Source organism: Phalacrocorax carbo, chromosome 1, assembly GCF_963921805.1.
Source record: "Phalacrocorax carbo chromosome 1, bPhaCar2.1, whole genome shotgun sequence".
NCBI lineage: Eukaryota > Metazoa > Chordata > Aves > Suliformes > Phalacrocoracidae > Phalacrocorax > Phalacrocorax carbo.
Genome location: NC_087513.1, coordinates 102,496,843 through 102,518,463, shown reverse-complemented (window position 1 = coordinate 102,518,463; position 21,621 = coordinate 102,496,843).

Below are 21,621 nucleotides of genomic sequence, written 5' to 3'. Positions count from 1 at the left end.
CCCTGCTCCAAAAGCACAGTCTCATGCACAGAAGGAAAAAAAGAAGCAAAACCAGGGACAAATGAAGATAAAAGAATATCCAAACTTCTGTTTAACATTTTCTTAGTTAAAAGAAAATGTTGTGGCAAAAACTGCAAAAACAGGTGTTTTCCAGAAGATAAGTTATTATCTAGATTTTAATTTAAAACAAACAAAAACCAACAAAAATAATACCCCAAACAAATCATGAACCAACCCCAAACAAAGAAACAAATCAAAGCATAAAGTACGACACATGGTGTTGCTCTTAAAGGAAGTCTTGCAGACCCCTGGACTTCAGGTTTGTCAAGTCTTGGACAACTGTGTTCCCTTCAGGAAAACAGCAAGGCAAACCTTCTAGAAGTAGCCCTCTCTCAAATTTTGATTACCTTGCACTCCAACTCTCATGTTTCCTTGCCTGTGATATGTGGAAACACAGCCTTTACTCCTGCAAAACTCCCATTGAAATCCACAGATGTTATTCTCAGTAATTTCAGAATATGGACTTTAGGAAATCAATTCTTGTACAATGCAAAAATATGAATTAAGCATTGACTGAAACTGACAGATTGTTTTTCTCCCTCAGCTAAATCCCTGAAAGACCAAGTTTTTCCAATTAATTTCCTAATGGGCAGGTATCCAGATCACAAACAAAAACCCAACACAATTAGTGTTGGCATCCTCACTGATAATCTCAGCAGAGATCCAGAAGAGTAAAACAATTTTGCAGGCCATCCCAAAGGCAGTCAGAGATCCTTCCAGAACATGGAAGGAGTATATCCAAGGGAAAAAGCAGATGATTTACTGTGTATGCCTGTGTGTTCCACAACCCTCCAAAAGCTCCAGGGTCCCAAACACCATCCAGTGCCTTTGGGGGGGGTGGGGAATGGTGGGAGTAAGTGGGGGCACATGAATTAGAGACTACAGAGATCTGCAGAAGGGATTTTGGCTGTGCATCTGCCCTTCAGTTGCTCCCTCTCTGAAAGGAGACATTTGTACTTGACCAGCTTTAAGAACCCTGGATGAAGAGCCATTTGAAGGCAAGGTGCTATTGTTTTCACAAGAGAAAATAAAGAAAAAAAGCCTAATTTCTTCACTGATTTCTGGTAGGACACTTGCATATTCCTAGCTTATTTTCATCATTTACATTTAATTGCTGTTAATAAGCAAGAAACATATGGCAACCACAGGGGAAAGAACCCCGAGATAACTCATGGATGGGACCCCTCAGTGGTACTGAAACCTGCAGGATCAGGGAAACCTGACATGAGGTGAACTATGTAAGCATTTCTAAGATAATACCCCTCATCCTCCTCTCCCCCAACACATAGAACTCAAAGCACAAGTCAACAGGAACCTCTGATCTTTACATTTTAGAAACTGAAATCTGTCCCAGAAAAACCTAAGGGTACTTTAACTGTCAAATTTTTTTTTCACTTACTTACAGTGTAGCAGAAGAGAGTACACTGAAAACAGAGGGCAAGCTATATCCTGAGCTATATAATTAAATCATATGAGACATAAATATCAGGTTACATATTCAAAAACATCAGAAAAATTGAAACTTGTTTCAAAACCCACTGTGCTCATGGAAGAAGCATTTCCATGGGGCAGCGTAAGACTGGACTTTGAAATGCTGCAAATCCTCTAGGTCTATATGATGAAGGTACAAGCCCAGCAGCAGGTCCCCTTGTAAGAAGAGAAGGCCTTCAAAGTGCCTCTCTGTGTGCCTCTTAGGAGCTTAGCTGCTGCTGCTTTCCTTTTCTAGGCCCCTGCTCATTGCCACGGCAAGAAGGCAGCATGTGGAAGGGATGAATGCAACCTGTACTTGGCATTGTGTTTCAAAGTTGCTATAGTTTCACACCACTGGAAGTCAACAGAAATTTTTTTTTTTTTCACTTGTTCTCCGTCCATGCCCTTCCTCCATGGCAACGTGGTAGAGCAGCTGACTTCCTGACACGGCAGCCCGTCTTTGAAAAATCAATCACATCATGCTCAGAGGATCAGCGTTACTTTAATATCATTTACCTTGACTTCTTTGTTCATTATTTTAATGAAAGTGCTATTCTAGCACTCCACTTGTTCTTAAGCTCCTTTCAAGGGAGCTGTGTTAACTTCAATATGGCACATTTCCCTTTCTACAAGCCTACAGGTCTACATGTCTGTCTACATTTTCTGTTTTATACAGAAAAAAAAAATGCTGTTTCCTGTATCTCAGAACTTGGGCAGTGATGTGGAAAACAAAGCAAAGCATTGAACAGCTTTACTGCCTTCACTGTTATGCATATTAACTTTCCTAAATATTCAACTTCCATACTGCGATGATTTCCTCTTGAATTAATGACATTCTGCTATATATAGATTTATGTATATTTAAGAAAGATGCACAGAAAACATTAGGTGAATAATTGTAAGGTTTTTTTTTCTTCAGTGGCCACTTACATCTGATGTATATTCTTTATTTTCCAAAATTCTTCGTATTTGTTAAAAAAAAAAAAAGGCTGGTTTGGGTTTGGTTGTTTTGGATATTTTTTTCTTTATCATGTTAAAATGGGTATATCAAGATAGAAGACACTATAATATTGAGCATGCTTGCAGCTTTCAAAGTGCCAGGCTCTGAGTATGCTGACTGCTATGTTTATTTAGCATGATATTAGTTGCCTACTTCTGGCAGGTCACGTCCTAACAGGACATCCTGCAGAGAATTTAGTAACTGTTCACGCCAGAAAAATAAGCATGCAAAATAACTTGTAATTCTCTTTAAATAAAGAAAAATATACCATCCAGTCTTAGAATTAATCCTGATTTAATACCAGCAAGTGAAATTATGATCAGCTTCAGCAACAGGTATCTGCCTGCAATCATCACCTTTGTGGCACATAAAACACCAAAATTAATAAATACAGTGACCCCCATTTGAGAGTTTTGGAACTACAGATTTGAAAAATATAGTTTATGATTCTCTTAGATGAAGAATGCAAGACTTAGTCTTTCACTGCTCTCTTGAAGAGCAGATCACCCTTGCTGGCTTCCTTCTCCCGTTGAGGGATTCTGCCCAATGGGTTACTAAACCCCATTTAAGCAGGGAAGCCCTTAGCCCTTGGCTCTCTCTTCTTAGTCCTCCCCCAGTTTCCAGGAAAGCAGGAGGTCAGCCCAGTGCTTCCCATCAGATGGGTGACTCCAGCAGCCCAGATGGTTCTCTAGCTATTTTAAAGCAGCATTTCAGGACATTTTTGTCACGTTAGCATGACGGAGGAGTGGTGGTAGTTCTGAGGACTGGATTTTCATTAATTAGCTACTAAAGCTATTCTGACCACATTGTTGGGCATTTCAGGTGAATAGGAATTATTTGTGTTATGTTTTGCTTCTACAATTTTGGCTAGTGGTAAAGACGTCTTTGAATTTGGAGCATCATTTTTCCAGACCTGTTGAGCAGAAATGTCACACTCCAAGTACAGACGCAATTCCTCAAGATGAAAGCTGTGTTTCCCTGATGCCTAAGTGTGCCTGCCACTAAAGAGGAAAAATAACTGCTATTAATCATAGCCTTTGATTTATAAGTGCAGGCTCCTTCCTTCTAATGGATCAGAACTCACACATCAGTGTTTTCCCAAAAAAATAAAAGTAGCGCAGAGTGCCAGACACAAAAATACAACAAAACATTCTTCTACTTGTACTTTATAATAATAATGTACTTTTTGTTGAAGTCAGCTATACTGAATCATGAATACAGAATTCAATAGCACATGAAGTACCACAGATCAGGCTTTCTAGTCTGTGAAAAGGACTTCTTTACCAGAAACATTAAATGTCTTTACAAGATGCTTAGTTGCTTTTTCTTCTACATTGTTACCCAACCTCTCAAGAGACTTATTTGTCAACGGCTTTTTCAAACAAAGATTTCATCCTGTGATGATGAAGGAGGTACCTACTGGCCTCTAATTACTATTGCACCAGTTATTTGGCTTGGTATCCCGCACTCACACAAGGAACTTAATTCCAAGCATAAGCAGCATGCTCAATAATGAAGAAACTGCACATCCATCTAGGAAGAAAGTCCTGTTCCAAGAAGAGCAGTTTTTATATCTGGTAGCACAGAATTCAGGCACCTATACTGCTGATGGATGCTGTCTTATGATTGTACCTTACTGCCAGCAGAAAAATTATGTAAGTGTTCCCATAAAAAAAAAACAAAAAAACCCTCACCAAAAAACCCAATACAAACCCAAACACAACACCCACACCAAAATCATATTTCAGAATAGTATGAGATGACTACATGGTGTGTCAAAGAGTACTTATTCTTTTGTACTGAAAAGTACTGCCTCTCGAATACCATGAAGTCTTACCTCCATGCTATGCAACAGGAAAAAAAAAACATAGGAGTTGAATAACCGTCTCATAAATTTCAACTGCTTCAGTCAAGGTGTAGCATTTTCCTTTTCTAGTCCAAAAATGCTCTGTCTTGTCTTTTGCAAATGCACTTGTCAAAGCCTCTGCTTCTCATTTTTATGCAATAAATAACACTTATCAAAAAAAAAAAAAGTACCATCATGCCCTACTGTCTCCTGGAATCCAAACTGCAGCAAATGTAGTGAAATGATTGCATTAATCAATATATGATAAGTGATACCAGCTTTCCAGGCTGTTAATATTCAGGTGCTTGTACAGAAAATTTTGTCCAGGTTGTGGCTATTACTTTTTGTAGACACATCTCCTAGACTATTTTACTTGCCTCCTAGAAGCCAAACACATGGTGGTTTTCCTTTTCCAACAAGCTCTCTATGTCCAGATAAGTTGAGGCTGTCTTCTGTTCGTTGTATAGCATGTATGTAAGTGACAAACACTTAGGATGGAGGCGTGTCAAAACAGAAAGTTTTCATTACCTGCCTTTAATTGCCTCTTGTCTCAGAACCTGCACTGAAGCAGGTTTGCTATCTACCTTGAAATGGCAGCACATGTTCTCCTTAACACAGTCATCAACAGAAAGAACCCACACACACCTTCCTAGCCCTCTCAAGACACTTTTATTGAGGCTGGACAAAGCATTTCACTTGAGAGCTGTTTGTGACTAATAAGTTGCAGCAGCAATGGGACAGAAGAACTGCTGTGGACTTTATACATCAGAGCTCTTAAGACAAACAGCTACTAATCACTACCTTTTAGTTTGTACTGGAAACAGTCAGCAGACAACTAGGAAGGGCTATTTTTAAACTCCTGCCAGAATAAATAGATGCAAAAAAAAAGACTAATAGGTCAATTATCATCAACATCATTGTCTCAACTCTTTCTATGGCCATTAGTACACCTACTAACTCTATGGATGAAATGGAGATTGGCAGAAGCTGAGGGAGCGCAAATTTATTACCGTATGAAGCGGGAGACCATAACATTCATTAGCTCACTGAAATTTCACCAAGTAAAGGTCAGGAGTCACTACCAAGGCCAGAATGGGAAGTCATCTACAGATTCCCATTTGACTGGTAAAATGATATCTCTGTCATTAAGTCAGCAGTTTATTTCTTTAGAGGGGACAGGTTAAACTAAATGCACTTTGGATGAGGAAACAAGAAATGAAGTTGCCTGAAGATTTAAAAATCAGTTATACTCAGGTAGCAGTGGTTTTAGAAAAGCAGCAAACTGAACATGCTGCACTTGTGTCTGCTAACATTTTCCTTAACTACATACCTAGATGGTCTGCAAAATGCTCATTAAAATAAGTCACAAATCACAGCTTCTGTCTCTTCAGGCAGTAAATAACATCAGCAGCAGGCAGGGACTGTCTCATGATCACTCTGTTCACTACATTATCAAGGTCATCTATGTTATTGCTTCCCACCCTCCTTTCATGGTGAAATTGTATTCAGCTATTCACTACTTAGCCAAATCAAAGGTGGCAATATGAGATGTAATCTTAAAGAGAAATACCAATATAATTCTCCACAAGGGAATATGATCCTCTGCTGCTTTAAATTACCTAAATTCTTAGCAGTTATTAGCCAGTTAATCCATACTTTGCTGGGTTTGTAAACTATCTTGTCTGGATCTTCTTTCCACACTTCCTGAAATCAGTACAAGAAACACACTAATTTTGAAATGTGACCATTTTCTTTTACTTCTGAGTAGTAAATGCAATGTAACACAACACAGAAGGTTGCCCAATCACTTGCTACTGGTGCAGAACTATGAACAGTTAGTTACCTGTTCTATGGGAAACCCAAATGAACAAATATAATTTTTTTGTTGTATTTTTTTGTTAGAGTTAAGAGTCAGAAATTTATCCCATTAGTTTGGGAGAGGAAGTTTACCTAAAAAGCAGATTCACTGGACCAAATAGAAGTCGAGGCCTCTATGCTACAGCTGCCATACAGCATAGGAGAATAGACCAGATCTACGCAACTAGCAATAGGCCGATGTTGTTTAAAGCCAAACTGTCCTTCTTGGAATGCAGGTTCAAATTCTGTAAAAAAATATACATTCTATTAATAGTTGATTGGTGTGGGTCATTTCATAGCATGGCATGAGAAGTCAAAGCTCTGACAGAATTTCTGCCTAAAACTGTTAGAAAAATCTCCTCCATCTCTTAACATACCTTCATCTACAAAATTATAGCATGCCTGAGACAGCAATGCACAATCAAAAGAATGCAGACCATTTCTCTTATATTTTTTTTTGTTTACTTCTGTTCATTTACTAGGGAAATATAAACTTTCCAAAATGCCTGCTCTATGAACATTTCAAAAGCCTATTTTGTAATAGAAAAACACACTTTACATATGGGCTCCTTGATAAGTTGCACAACATTCTGATTACTCCTATTATGATTTAATTACTCCTCCTATTTATGCTGCAAGCCACCAACACTGAAAATTATGAATTACATATTTGATTATAAAATTCAGAACTTGCATCTGCTCAGGCTAAATTTTTTTGGCTCAAATTCAAGCATAAATGCTAACCATTTATTTGTGCATTCAGACTAGTTAAAAAAAACTAAAAGGCACCCCCCCTCAGCAACTCCCCTCCCTTGAATTTTGAAATGATCAGCAAGCAATCAACCCAGATTCTAGCAATAAATGATTCATGTGTGCCATGTTCCTGTCACTACACAAGCATCAGTTGAAACAGACACATGCAAAGAATTTTCTCAGATTGATAGCATTTTTTTAATCCTGTTTTTTTCTCAAGAATAAAAGGCAATATCGTACTGAAAGCTTATTTTGTAGAATTATATAAAGTCTTGCAAATTAACCTTGGAACCCTAGATTTTCCATGTGATTTACATCATTGTAGATACAATCCAACTACTGAAAACAAACCCAAAACCTCCACATGTTTCCAGGACAACCCAAATTCTTGAAAAAGACCCATTGGCCTTGCTAGCACATGGCCTTGCTAACAACAATTTCTGTTAAACTGATTATTCTGCAGGCATCCAATTTTTTTTTCACCATCTCTACCACATATTTGCCCTTTAATGCACTACTGTGGGTGAGTTCATTAAATGCAAATATGAATTAGCAATCTCACTAATACCTTGCTGCTGAAATATGCTTCAACCATCAGCACTAGAACAAAATTGTAAGTGGTGTACTAATATTTGGTAAGTATCTTAAGTGGGTCTACAGCTGAAAAAAAATCCACCACATTAGGATCAATTTGAATCAACTTACTCATTTTTAATGTCATGTTACACATTTTTGTAGAGAAAGAGATCCAGAAAAAGAGTAAAATTACTTAAGTGTGAACAAGTGAAAAAGCTATACTGCTGCTCCATTGTGCTGATCTGTGTTCCTTGGCATGTGACTTAGTTCTGTTAGAGGTGATGCCCAGAGCAAAGGAACCAACGAGTGTCAGGAGTCCCTTACAGAGTTACCTGCTTGGCTGGACCACCAAAAGTTGTGTGACTGGTGAAGTCAAGACCTATATTCTGTTTAGTCTTAGGTAAAATAGAGAGTTGGTGCTTTCCAGAGCACTCCACATGCATTGCAGGGAGGAAAATTAAATACGATCACAATAACATGAAAAGATTGTCAGACACACAAGTCATGACGTGCTAGATGTAAGAAAATGCCATGCAAGCTTAACTGTGGATATTACTAAACACTTATGCACTGTTTTTCCACAAGGTCTCTCCTCGTGGCAGTGCACAGGATATAAATTAATTGTGCATAAAGCTGATACTGAAAAATTTGGTCTTTTCCATTTCTTCCCTTGCCTTATTTACTGCAAAGCCTTTTGAATGAGAAAATGCTTTCTAGTATTATACCCTTAGTTTCTTAAGTGTTTGGGGATCTCTTGCATTAAGATTGCTATCTCTGAAAAAAAAAAAAGTCTCAGTCCAGTCTGATGTTAACAGTAGTCTCTTTATAACACAGAATGTGAAACTATTACTTAATGGTTTGGCTAGGGATGTTTTTTGCTTCAAATAGCATGTCAAACATCTTGAATAAGCTGAATGACATCTAAACATCATTCTCTTGTGCATATGTGGTAAGAATTCTTCTTACTGCTTTGTACTGTAGATTATAACAGCTCTGTAGCCTTCTCGGTTTTACTCCTTTCATTTTTCTACAGAGGCTTTAAACGTACATTCTGGCTAAGATGCTAAATTGGCTACGTTAGATACTCCTCTGCACTTAAATAATATTCTATTTTAATAAGAATATTCTAAAGAACATCATTCAGGATTTAAACACTCTGAATAGAAAAAATGTGAGGCTGAGTATCTCCTCCCTCCAAAGTGTCAAATACAACATATCGTGTGCTGGGGTGGGGAAGGGGAATACTGAGAAGGAGGAACATGATTATGGTGTGCAGCTTGGAAGGCTGCTACATGCTATAGCCAAGGATTTTTTTGTCTCATAAGAGAAGTTGCTGAGCCTTGTACTCACAGATAGTTTTGTGAGACACACAGTACTCCTGTATCTTTTAATGCTGCACAGTCTACTACCTGTAGAGCTGAGGCATTGCCCTTCTACCTCCATGTCAAACTTGCTCATAAGCAAGGACAGAGTTGCCCAAATTGAAAAGCACTTTTCCTTGGTAATTCAGTAGGGCCATATGAGATTCCAGAAATCTAGGAAAGAGAAAGGACTACAAACATGCGATGTGTCTGAGGGACCACTAGAGAAGATGAAGAATGGACAGCAGAAGAAAGAAGGATGGACTCACTGATGTTGTGCTGCATCCCTAAAAGATCAAGAAATGGTAGCCTATTTCAGTGGGTCACAGAGGAGGAGCTTCTTTCACACACAGAGAGCACTCTGTATTCGAAGCTTTAATTTTGCTAGGGAAAAAAAAAACAAAAAAAAACCCAAAAGAACCCAACAAACCAGAGGTAATATTCTGTCTGTTCCTATCAACACGTTAAAAACCAAATCTATGGGTTGAGTATTTCCTTCACATGCTAGAAATGTGACTGCATTGGTCTGCACAACCTGCATATAGAACACATAAGTGCTATCTTAACAAGCTTTTTTCCTCTATCACGAGTAAGGGATTGTCATGGTTTAACCCCTGTTAGCAACTGAACACCACACAGTCACTCACTCACTCCCCCTACCCTAGTGGGACAGGAGAGACAATTGAAAGAGCAAAAGTAAGAAAACTCATGGGTTGAGGTAAGAACAGTTTAACATGTAAAGCAAACCATTAATATTAATAACAAAAAAATAATACAATGAAAACAAAAAGCAAAAGCTGCGCACAGAAGCAAAGAAAATGAAGGAATTCATTCCTTACTTCCCATGGGCAGGCAGGTGTTCAGCCATCTCCAGGAAAGCAGGGCTCCATCATGTGTAACGGTTACTTGGGAAGACAAATGCCATCACTCTGAATGCCCCGACCCTTCCTTTTTCTTTCCCTAGCTTTATATGCTGAGCATGATGTGATATGGTATGGAATATCCCTTTGGTCAGTTTGGATCAGCTGTGCTGGCTGTGCCCCCTTCCCTCCCAGCTTCTTGTGCCCCTAGCAGAGCACGGGAAGCTGGGAAAGTCGTTGACTATATAAGCACTACTTCAGGACACTTAGCACCTACTTTAGCAACAACTAAAACATCGGTGTGCCATCAACACTATTCTCATACCAAATCCAAAACACACTGTACAAGCTACAGTGAAGAAAATTAATTCTATCCCAGCCAAAACCAGGACAGGAATACAGCTTAAACCTGCAGCAGGAGATACATGGATGTCCCAAGGTTGGAAATGGATAAGCTTAGCTATATAAAAAGTTTTACAAGCCAATTTCCAAAAGATGTTTAAAGGACAAAAAATATATACAGACAACAGAAGGAGTCATCGTCTGTTTTTAAGAAATGGTTGGAACAAGAAGGCTACTTCTCCCATTGATGTTAGTGTATGGAAAATTAACTGTGATGTGTGAACTAATCTCTTTCTTGTCATTCAAAGGCCTTGTAAAGCACATCCAAAGTGCCAATGACAGACTACTCACAAATCTGAGCAAGAATGACCCATTCAGACAAAAAGATAATGTTAGAAACAACAACAAAAAAGTAATTCTGAAGGGAACTGGTCTTCAAATGGCCAAATTAATGCCTTCATAAGTTGAATGATGAACTGGACAATATCACCGAATCCCCAGGCTCATATGCTCCTGCATATGAGCATATGAGCTCCTGCTGGACAGAAACCTTTGTATCAATGGCACTATCTCCAAATATCTAAGAAACAGCCATAAAGGAGAAGATGAGTCTGGAAATGACAGGTAGGTTATAAGTTACTTAACCATGGCAGAGTGGGAAGGCAGACTTCACTTTCCCTCATTCTGAGCGAAGGGGACCAGGATGACTTTGCAATCCATCCTGAAGATTTCCTCTCTTTCCCATCCTGAAGTGGTCTACCACAGTCCCAGACCTGCTGTAACCACTGTGAAGCTAACACAGGGAAAGAGGAGAAGAAATGTTTGGGAAAGACTCCCTGGGAGTTCAAGAATTCATGTGCATGAATCCTTTACACCCAACCAGACCTTGTCTCTTGAGGGAAGGAAGTTACATACTTTTTCATCTGCCAGTCTTCAGGATCAGTTAGGAGTTAGGAAAGCAGAGCTGGCATGCACTGGACAGGAAAGCTAGTGAGATTCAGATTCCACATGCAAAGTTTACAGGTGAGAAAATTCCAGTATCGAGTATTATCAAGGCAGTCACCTCACAGGCTACTTAAAGCTGACCCTCTGGAGCAAGTCACCTACCGTGCATTTATTCACTGCTACTTGGAGATTTTAATGTGATTTTCTGTACTTGGTGGCTAGAGATGGCCTTTTATCAAATGCTTCTATGTTCACTCCATGCTGTCTTCCTCTCATTAGCTGACAAAATCACCTGCAGATGATATATCTTTGTATTATGCTTTTATGCCAGATGTGCCTATTATTCTTCTTCCCTGTCATGATATGACATTTATTTATGCTTAATGTACAGTTTTAAGTTGTGCATTTTATTTACAAATCCATGGACACCTGTGACTGTCACTTTCCTGTCAAATTATCAGGATATTTTCTTTGAAAAGCGAAAGAAATTGAAGCTTGACTAAGATAGCTGTAGGGAAAGATTACTGAAGAACAAAGCAAAATGACAGAAAAAAATCACATGCAACAACACCACACACAGAGCAAAAGTTGCAAACAGCTAGTGGAGCTCCCCACCTCCCTCCTCCAATAACTCCCTCTTCCAATAACACCCCCCCATCTCCCCCCAAAAAAGAAAATAAACAAGAAATTAATTATGAACCTATGTAGTCTTCTGATGAAGTTAGCCTTGAGCTTGCTCCCTAAATATAAATGGCTCTTCACACAAGTCCCTACTACTCATAGCCTCTCTTTCCCAGATTCCTTGCCTACACACCTGTGATTCTGCTTCATATTTTCTTACTGATAGACGCTCCAACCAAAATCATTCAGCAGCAAAACCAAGTTTTAATTAGCAACAGTTTCCAGGCAAGTTTTGCTATCCAAACCCACTGCAGAGGCATTTATTGGACTTAAACAAAGGAACACCAAACCTATTAAGACACCTAATGCAAAACCTGTTTAAAATACAGAACTCTCTCTCTTGGAGAAAATATTTATTAGTAAGATGAGCAGGAAAGTAAATTTGCATCACAGGAAGCAAAAGATCATATATGTATTGGCCAGCATCTGCCAGAGAACCTAGGAAAAAATACAGCTGTACAAGGAAGCTGCAGCTTGGACATGAAGATTTCAGTTGAGCCTCGGAAAGGGAAGACTTGATGTTAAGAAGTTCCCAGAGGATTTTAAACTACTTAAGTGTTTCCCAACATCCCCATGCAAACACAAGGAGAAATGTTCAAAAAAACAATATTAAAGGAGGAGAGGGAAACAAAACCCAAGAACACTGATGAAGAGAGCTAGAGGGGAAAATGATGGATTCAAGACCAAAGAGCTTGCAAGAACAATCAGAGTTTTTCACATAGTAATATGGAGGAAGCATGTAGGAACAAGGGCTTATTTTTAGCCTATCAGTCATCTTTTGTATTTTTTTGTCTTCTCTTCAAACAAACCTAAACATCCCGAGTTCCAGCAACGTAATACTAAAGTATATGTGATGAAAGAGGGAGATATAATCATCATGTACAAATATAGTCAGGTGAAACTGACTGAATAACAAGAAAAAGATTTTGTGAATGTTTTTAAAAACTGTTGTGACAATGGAAGAATGTCACTACAATGACTACAGCAGAGCTCGTGCAAGTATGTGGATCTCCTTACATCACTGCTTATGATTAGAGTTGCATTGAAAGAGAAGCCATCAGGTATGAGGAGGGCCACTAATGCAGTTCATCCAGGACCAGCCAGCCAGCCACAGGACCCCACTTGTTTACACCAGTAACTTTGGCACAGATGAAAAAAAGTGTGTAGGTTACACACAGACCTACACAGCACTGTTAACACAGAGACCCATCATCATACATCAAAGGCTTGATGACAGGTGCGTAACTCTAACGAGCAGACAGACCATTAAGAATTCACCATGGAAATATAAGCCACACTTAATATCTACCTTACCCACAGGCACCTCCTCTCTGCCTCTTCCACACCCATTTCCCAGCTTCCTTTCTGTCCAGTCCCACCATCACACTCATTCCTTGTTCTCCTTCAAGAAACAGAATTTTCCTGATTTTAGTTCAGGAAGAAGAAATATTCCTTGTGAGGACAAACTCCACTATAAGGCTGGATTAGAAGAAGAAAAACATGATGAAACTGAGTGCTACAGGTTCTCAGATATATGTACGCAGGGACTGATGAAAATGTCTAACCTAAAATGGGATTTTACTGTCTGAAAATAATTGAGGAAAAGGACTTGAGTCTACTAACTTATCAAACAGGCTCTGAGTCACCCAAGTGAAGGAGCTCTGAAAGAGGATGTTTACAAGCAGAGTAGACACGGCCCTGAGTAACTTGTGCTAGTTGACCCTGCTTTGAGCAATGAGTTGGGCCAGAATATCTCCAGAGACACCCTTCTACAGCAATGATTCTCTGATTAGCCAACATAAGCTCGCAGCCAGTAAATACAACAGAATAAAAGTAGCACCGTCCACAGCAGAGTACTAGGACAACAGGTAGAGGTACAGATTTCATGAGATCAAGTTTAGATCAGAAATTAAAACATATTTCCCATTGATCTGAATAATAAGATTCTGAAACAATCTTTTGGGTAGGAAAAATGGAGCAAAACAATATATATGTGTGTGTACATATATTAAGATGGACCTTTATATATATGGAGTCAGACGCACATATCCAGGTCAACTGATAACTATGTCATTATTGTAAACCACAAAAATGCAGAATGTCAAGTAGACAGTGTTGGACAAGGGAACAGGATTTTACATTTACTTCTCTTGTACTGTGGCAAACATCACATAATAAACAACAAGCTATTGATTCTATTCTAAAGACAAGTCTTCAGAGTGGGCTTGTGCCTTGACACCCTCATAACAGGACAACAACAAACACCTTGTTGTTTAAGCTGCTAACCACCTACCTCAGCGAACACGTATGCTGAGAAGGCATACAGCTTTAGACTTAGGCCAAAAATCAGTGTGGGAAAGGAACCCCTACATCCAAACTGAAATGGGTCAGCAAAATAGCTCAAACAAACAAGAACACCCAATGCATTCCTGAGGAAGCCAAACTGACTCATAACTTCTGTGGGGGCCAGCAGGGAGCTGAGAGGCAAGTAAAAGGCAACAGATGAAATGCAGATCCTACCTGACTCTATATGGTGCAAAAGCTGAATTGACATTGCACAGGTCCTTGATAATCCTAAGAGCTTCCTATCAGTGCCCACCATCTCAATATGTGTTGGGAGTGGGGCTCACTATCTTGATTAGCTATTTCTCTACATATTAGTGTCTGCAATGCATTAGATGCAGTCCAGGAGAAAATCTTCCAATTCTATTTCATCCAAAAGGAATGCAGTTCAGTGTGAGCCAAAGTGCATTAGGGTAGGAAATATCAGAAGATCCACATCAAAAGTGCACTGCTGCTTCATACTGAGATGTTGGCAGGGATGCACACAGTAACCACGAGGATCCATCTAAGGTTTACATTACCCATGGAACTGATCTGATTTTGAAGTACAAAATGCCTCCAACTTCTCAAGACTTTTTGCTTTACTATCGCTGAATATCTGTAAAACATTGAACTGTTTCTATCTAAGAATGCATTTTTAGGGACTAACATATAGAACAGCAGCTGTCATGGAAAAGGATGTTTGGAACATATACAAGCATCAGAGTTGGAGTTTTCCCTTTCATCTCTGGTTAAGCATTGTATCAGCATGTTGTATCTACTGCCACTACTGCCACAGTTCCCTGTCAGACACACTGCTTACACAAAAGAAATGAACCCAGAGCTGCAGACAGACTACACTACAGTATATTCAGAGTCTCATTTTCCAATATGCACATTAAACCATTGCCTTCCCACTGCTGGAGTTATTTCTTTAGGACATACAATTACCAAATCTATTATGCTTCCAAACTTGGAGCCCTTATTTGAGATCAGAATCACTAAGTTATTTAAAAAGACAGAATTCAAATTATTACTTTAACTTTTTGTTATTTTTTTACTATTCCTTCTGTTATACTTCCAACAGTCTACCATACAAACATCCCTTTAAAAGCAGATAACTTTTTTTAGCTCAGTTGAATACACAAGGGAAGTACTTAACATGCTTAGTTCCAGAAAGGGCAGATTTTTGGGGGCTCCGAATACTTGAACATGGTTAATACAGCATGAACGAAGAGAGACTTCAGTGGAAACTGTGACAGAGGACTAGAGACTGAATACAACAGGCAGATTATACCTGTCCCTCCAAAGTTCTAGAGGACTTATTTTAAATCTGTTCAGAATTTTGCTGTCCATAAAGGAGAGAAAATACCACTTTCTTCTAATTTCAGGGGTTTTTTTTGTGGGTTTTTCTTTTTTTTTTTTTAAATTTTACAGCATAACCTGACTTTTTTTTTTTTTTATTTTAAACAGCAGTATAAGGAAGTAAGTTTTCTTTGGCATCCTCCAGTTGTTCTTCACTGTACTATTTGAAATTCATGATCATTCAAGACAAAATATCAGATTTATTTAATCATTGATGCACTCAAATAGGGAGTTCTTCTGTCTCCAGTTATTCTTTAATAATAAACTCCTACACCATAGGGACTGATCAGAGAGAATGAGAAATTTAGGAAAAGGCATTTTGCTATAACACAGATGAAAATTATAAACCAATATTAGTTTGTCTTCTACCTGTAACATATCTGCAGCCAACCTAGGGAAAAAAAATGCTGCTTTCCATTTGGCTGCCATGGTAACATGAAATGGTCCAATTTATTGCAGTTATCGCAAATGTTATTAATCCCAGGGATAACAACGGGTGGCAATGAGCTGTACTGAGCAGGATTATTTTCTTTGAGTTTTTGCTAAGGGATTTAGGAAGAAATAGAATAACCAGTACTGAAGGTGATGGCTGAAGAGGGACATTGAAAATTAGTTAAAACTGAAGACCTAAGTAAGTTCTTTGTTCATACTGAATGGCACTGGTCACTAAAGAAGTGAGGCAGAAGTCTAGTTGCTTTGGTAGATGGTGGCAAGTTGAGATTACAGTAGTTTCTCTTGCTGCTGAAACAGTTTTCTGATTCTGTAAATCTGGTTTCAAGCATGCTTTTTCTTCCCATCAGGACAAAATAAGACCTTTCTTAACTCTTCTGTCTTTAATTTTCCCCCTTAAACACACTGACGGACTTACTCTCTGCCCCCATATCTGGACTCAACCACATGTCCAGATATTTGAGATGAGAGTTAGCCTTTTCTAAAACCACAGATCATTCAGATGGAAAGGTCTCTGGAGATCACCCACTCCAAACTTCTCAAAGCAGAGCTAGCTTCAAAGTCATACCAAGTTGCTCAGAACTTCATCCAGTAAAGTTTTCAATACCTCCACAAATGGATATTTAACAGCCTCCCTGAGCATCTGCTGCAGTATTAGACCGCTCACAGTGAATTTCCCCCCAGTTCTCCTCTCACTGTCCATTGGAATTTCCCTTTTCACAACTTATGACTGTTGTCCCTTTTTCTCTCACTCTGCACTGCAGAGGAGAGCCTGCCATCACCTTCTCTCTAATGCCCTGCAAGTACTTGAAGACAGGAGTTACAGCCTGTCTGAATCCTTCTCCAAGGTGAAGAAATCCCCTAAGGCACTGATAGGCCTTATTGGCCCTGCCTCAGTCTCCCCTGACACTGTCCCATGGGCCCAAAGACCCCATTTCAGCTCTGCCAGGGACCATTAGTCCCCACCTCAGCAACATCATAGGGGTCTCCAGCCCTGCCTTCTGGACAAACCTCAGATGCTCACTACAGCCTTGCCTCCAGCCCTGTCATTGGATATGGCTCCACTTGCTCCTGTTGACCCCTCTGGATGGTCCCTCTCCCTGGGTCGTCTCCTCACCATGCCTGAGCTGTCAATGGATCCCATTACCAGCTCACAGCTCTGCCTGTCCCTCTCAGACACTGTAGTGCCCATCAGTGAGACACCACAACTAGTGTTGGGGTCACCTCCGCTCCCTGCGTGCTTCCTCTCAAGAGCAGCCCGACTCTTTCTGCTTCCTAGACTCCCTAGCTTCAAAGTCCTCAGTACATACATTCATATAGCTGGACATAACCCTTGAATCGGGAAGAGCGTGTGCTCTATGGTCCTCCTCATTCCTAGAGAAAAGCACAAAACTACAACTGGAACTAGCTGATGGATGTTACAGAAAAGTTGTTTCTGTGACATACATGCATACTGGTCTTGCAGAGCTTTTCCAAACAGTTTTCACCAAAACACTAAATTCACATATTTCCTTCAACCACACCAACATTTTCAGATTAGGAAAAACACATGAGCAAAAAAGTCTACTTCCCTTTCAGTTGAGAAGAAGCAGCTGAATTCATTTTCTGTTATTCCATTGCTAAAATGAGATAATTTCCACCAAGTTCACACAATCCCTGATCAGTAACAGCCTAATATATTTTATTGACCTAAGCAAAAATTTAAGAAACACTTCAGGATAACTTTTCTTATTGTAGATCGTTTTCATACTATATAAAAAAGAGGTATCATCATAAGAAAATTACTGCAAGATGTGTACTATCCAGCATAAAGTGAAACTACAGTCATTATTAGAAGTCAAGACTTGTAAGTAGCACGCTGCGCTCTTAAAGCCAGAGATAATGTAGGCTGTAGGAAACAAAATTTATACCTTCTGCACATATTATGTTACAGAGTAACAGAAATATACAGCTCAAAATTTGTAGGATCAGTCAAGGCACTTGCTAATGGACCCTAGAAATTGTCTCCTGAGACCCAAAGACAGAGCTCAGGTCTCTGAGTAAGGGTTTCGGTTCTGCAGAATTGACCAGAAAAGCTGCTATTTTCCGGGCACATGACCACGATGGAAGGCTTTCCAGTCAGGGTTGAAGGATCATTGCTTCAGTCTATATTTCTACACCTTCGTTTCCTGCTGAATGAACAGTTTGTTAGAAATTGTTCAGCCTACTGTTCCACAATATGTTGTACCTTTGACGTGCAATCCTCAGAGAACCTCCTTATCTTGAAGTCCCTTGATGAAACTTACTGGTTTTTTTCTTTGCTTATCTACAAATAAAGTTAAACTGTCCTTTGTCCCAGAGGTATGACAGCTGAACAATACAAGTATATGCAGCTGTACATAATTCAGAAAAGATATCCCAAAAGAAGAGGAATAATTATGAATTAATTCTTTATTCTTCTCCTGTAGATGAGGTATGTAATAAGATACTTCACAGTCACTAGTTAAGTATAAGATGCCTCTGAAGTATAATATGCAAGGATTACTGTAGAATTATGCAGAGTTGGCATGCATCATTAAGTAACTAATATCATGCATATCAATATATTTGTATATAAGGTTAATGATGCACTGGAAAAGGATTATTCTCACTTTGCAAGTGATTATGTAAGGCCTCAGAACACCTGTGCTTTAAAATAGGGAATTAATGTAAAAAAAAATGTCATTCCCAACCAAACAGATACATTTGTATAGAAGTCCTACTGAAGAAAATAAAAGCATTCTGCTGCTTGGAAAAGGATATTCTTAGGTTAATGCTTTGGGATAGTGAACAACTGTATGCATAAAAAAAAGCAAACATTATTCTAAACCTGGCAAATAGATCACAGAAATGAAACGTCAAAAAGTTGGCATGAGAAATATAAAAGATTCCTCTGGGCTATATTTTAACTTCTTATTAAGCAGCACAATTGATTAACTAACTTTCAACAAATTATGTTCTACAATTTCAATGGGAATAGAAATTTGTAGGGGACAGTTGGAATTAAAAGATTTAATAAAAGTTTTTAATGCAGATAATTGTTTTACAAATGCATTGTATTAACAAAAGGCTTCAGAAAGGTTAATTGTTATCATCAAAAGGTAAAAATTAGGCATTTATCACAGTTCAATTTACTTATAGAAATGTATCTCTACTCAGGATTATTTTAAAAAAATCATATTCTTAAGATAAAGGGGGACTTCACAGCATGCAAGTCTGTAGGAGAACATTCATCATTCAAACCTTCTAAAGAATTAATGGAAGATGCGTTTCCTATCTTTGTACTACTTAATATTACGGATGGCTTCAAATGGCAGGACTTTTTTTTTTTTTAATATATATTCCTGCCTGACTTGAATCAAAGCATTTCTCTTTCAGCCACCTGAAGCAAAATGAAGCAAAAAATAAACTGGTAGGCAGTAGCAGCTTCCTCTTCACCCTCAGTACCCAGGCTGAATAGAAAAGAATGCTAAATTAGGAGAAAGTGAAGTGGTTTGAATCAGAAATGTCAGAACAACCAATACCATCTATCTCATATAAAAGGGCTTAGGGAATTTTCTTTGGAGGTGGAAAACAGTAGTTCAAATCTGCTTATAGAAGAGGGCACTGAACTTCAGTTATTCCTCCCTATCCCTTAGTGACTACGTCATAAAACTCGATCTTCTAGTGAAACCTTCCTTTGTAATTAAAACTATCTGATAAGTATAATCTAAATTAATAGGAAATTTTGTGATCTCTAAAGCCTAAGCATTTCTACTGATAAAACTGTTAGTGAAAGCAGCTCCAGCCTTGAACATTAATATATAACCACATACATAAAAAAATCAAATCTGTAGAGACCTTACTTTTTTCATTTCTTTTAAGATTTTGTAACTGTTTCTTCTCTTATACCAACAGCTCATATTACTGGGGCTCGTGCTATCTGTATCATACTGCTGTCTGAAGTTGAGTTTTGGGGGTAAGAGTTTTTTTGGGTTGGTAGTTTTTGGTTGGGTTTTGTTGTTGTTGTGGGATATTTTTGGTTGTTTTGTTGGGTTTTGTTTTGTTTTTTCTTCTTTCCTTGGGACAATTGGGCATTGTCAGCCATTTCAGGAAGAAAGAAGAAAACAGTTCCCTTTCTTTTAGGAAGGACAAAATATTCTATAATTTAAAAACTCTCATGTCTCCTTTAAAGCCAGCTGAAGGATGGGTAGAAGAAAAGAGTGTGGCCCTGATGTTGGAAACACGTAATTTTATCTGTTCAAATTTGGCTTTCAAAACTCTGAGGTCATATACAGTCAGCAGACAACATGAAAAAAGCAACTCATTTTCAGAAGCCATCAACAGCATTAGACAAGCTCCAGCTCTCTGGGGAAGCTGTAGGCTGACCTTTTTACTCCTATCACTATGCTGCAGTGCAGTGAGCAGAATGCAAGGGATGAGCAGCATTTTCCCTACAACTTTCACGAATTTGGAAATAGCAGCAGGAACATGAATACCATCTTATGTTCTTGACTATCATGCCACTTCTGAACCCCCACAAGGTGTGGAAAAAGAGGATGCCTTACTTTATTAAAAGGAGGGACAGCAAAGCAGACAGATGGAGAAAAAGAACTGAAGACATGTTGGTGTCAAAGCCAGCTCCAGCTAGCCAAGGAGACAAAGCATGGCACTGGTGACTGAGTGGAGCCAGCTGGGTGAGACACAGAAGGTGGGATTAATTTCACCTAGCTTTAGATGTCCATCTGTGGATTACTCACCCCTCTTTCAGAGGCAGGTGCTAGAATGCAATTCTATTGCTATATTTTAGATGTCATCTGTGGGAGATCAGTTGCATCCTAGTCACTCATTTCTTTCTTTTGACTACACAAAGGAGGTCAGTGCTACTAGTTCAGATTTAAATGTCCACATTACAAATGCCCACATTTAGTTATATAGCCCTTCTTAAGCCTTTTGAGGAGCCTGGGCAGAGAGCTGAGAGTTAAAATTAGGATTCTTACTCAGCAGGAGAAGACTAGGACTGGGAGCTTAGGGCAATAAGAACAGGCTTGTTTAAGAGTCTCTTTTTTTTTTTTTATTCCTCAGTCTGAAATCAAATTCTCATTTCAGGGTACTGAAAGTCAATAACAGCTATGCTGTGAACATGAAACATGTTATTTAGTGGTAATATCACTCAAAAAGGCATCCTCAAGTGGGAACTCAAATATAGCAGCACTTTTGATGTAATCTTCCTGTTTCAGGCCCTTATCTGTAAGGTGAGAGAGCAGTACTTCTTCATCTCACCCTGTAGGGAGGTAGAGCCGCTTTATTCATGTTTGTGGCCAGTTATTTTCAGGGGAAGTTTCTAAACCAGAGTTTGAACAGGCTGTGATAAATAAGTCACTAAGCTATTTTTCAGATAGCGGTAGTCATCACCAAATAAATGCTCTCCAGTGTGAACAGTGAATAAGAGAAGATTCCAGTGGGGAAAAAAAGTAGTAAATTATCATATTAATGAAGCTTATTACAACATGTATGGGGAAAATGCTTTCTTTCCTTCTTAATAAGTTTTCAGCACTTCTCTCCCCCTCTCCTTTTTTGGGCCTAAACTATTCATTGAAAATGTGAACAAGCTTAGTGTCTACAGAACTCTTCTCCAATAAATTTGCTATCTAATAGAAAAAGTTTGATAGAACTTTAACAAGTAAAGTTATATGAGTCTGCCACCAAGCCCTCTAAAATAGAATACAGATCAGA